Source organism: Mus caroli, chromosome 19 (genome assembly GCF_900094665.2).
Source record: "Mus caroli chromosome 19, CAROLI_EIJ_v1.1, whole genome shotgun sequence".
Taxonomy (NCBI): domain Eukaryota; kingdom Metazoa; phylum Chordata; class Mammalia; order Rodentia; family Muridae; genus Mus; species Mus caroli.
In genome coordinates this window covers 10,761,940-10,763,322 of record NC_034588.1, presented here as the reverse complement: position 1 = coordinate 10,763,322, position 1,383 = coordinate 10,761,940, and positions in this window count along the sequence as shown.

Genomic DNA, 1,383 nt, shown 5'->3' with positions numbered 1-1,383 from the left:
TCTACTTCTGTATTTTCCAGACACTTGTATAGTCTCACAAGAGACAGCTATATCAAGGTCCTGTCGACAAAATCTTGCCGGCATATACAATAGTGTCTGTGTTTGGTGTCTGATTATGGGATGGATCCCTGGGTAGGTCAGTCTCTGCATAGTCTTTCCTTTTGCCTCAGCTCTTAACTTTATCTCTGTAACTCTTTCCATGGGTATTTTATTCCCAATTCTAAGGAGGAATGAAGTATCCACACTTTGGTCTTTCTTCTTCTTGAGTCTCATATGTTTTGCAAATCATATCTTGGGTAATCTAAGTTTCTGGGCTAATATACACTTATCAGTAAGTGCATATCATGTGATTTCTTTTGTGATTGGGTTACCTCACTCAGGATGATATCCTCCACCTCCATCCATTTGCCTAGGAATTTCATAAGTTCATTGTTTTTAATAGCTGAGTAGTACTTCATTGTGTAAATGTACCACATGGCACAATGCAAATATTTCATTCTAATACTGGATATATTTTCCTTTCTCCAAATTCACCTGACTCTCACCCTAGAAGACAATATATGACAGAAAGTTAACCCCACCTTCACTATGCAACCCCTCCCATTTCTACTCACTAAGCTATATAGTTTTTTAATCGTAAGAGTCTAAGTAATAAGCTTAAAGTATATAAATAAAAGTTATAAATGTCTGAGGATATAAAAGCTACGTGACAAAAATTGTTAAATACAAGTTATAAATGTCTAAGGAAATATTTCAAGGTCAGTATATATAGAAACTTATAACTATAAGTAAATTCTAAGGGTGTGAGATACTTATTTAAGGTGTCTGTGTATGTGTTCTAACGTATATGAAAAGTTGTTTCAGATTTCTTCCCTTCTCTGTTTATTATTTAGATCTCAAAATTGCACTAAGGCTCAAAGACAAATCTACTCCCCTTTCTAGAATATAAATATTAATACACACTGCAAACTATGATCTCTACTGGGCATAAACCCACATGTTGTTCTAATATATAACAAGGCACATGCTCCACTATTTTCATTGCAACCTTATGTGTAATAGCCAGAAGAAGAAAGCAAGCCAAATGTCCCACAAAAGAGGAATGGCTATAGAAAACTTGGTTCATTTACACAATGAAATAATAATCAGCTATTAAAAATAAGTATATTGTGAATGAAATTTGCAGGCAAATAAATGCAACTGGCAAATAAGTGAGATAACCCAAACCAAAAGGACATACATGGTATGTATTCACTAATGGGAGCGTATTAGAGAAAAAAAATGCTCAATACAAAAGATATAATCCACAGACCATAAGAACTTCAACAAGATGATGCCCTCCAGGTCCATCCATTTGGCTAGGAATTTCATAAATTCATTCTT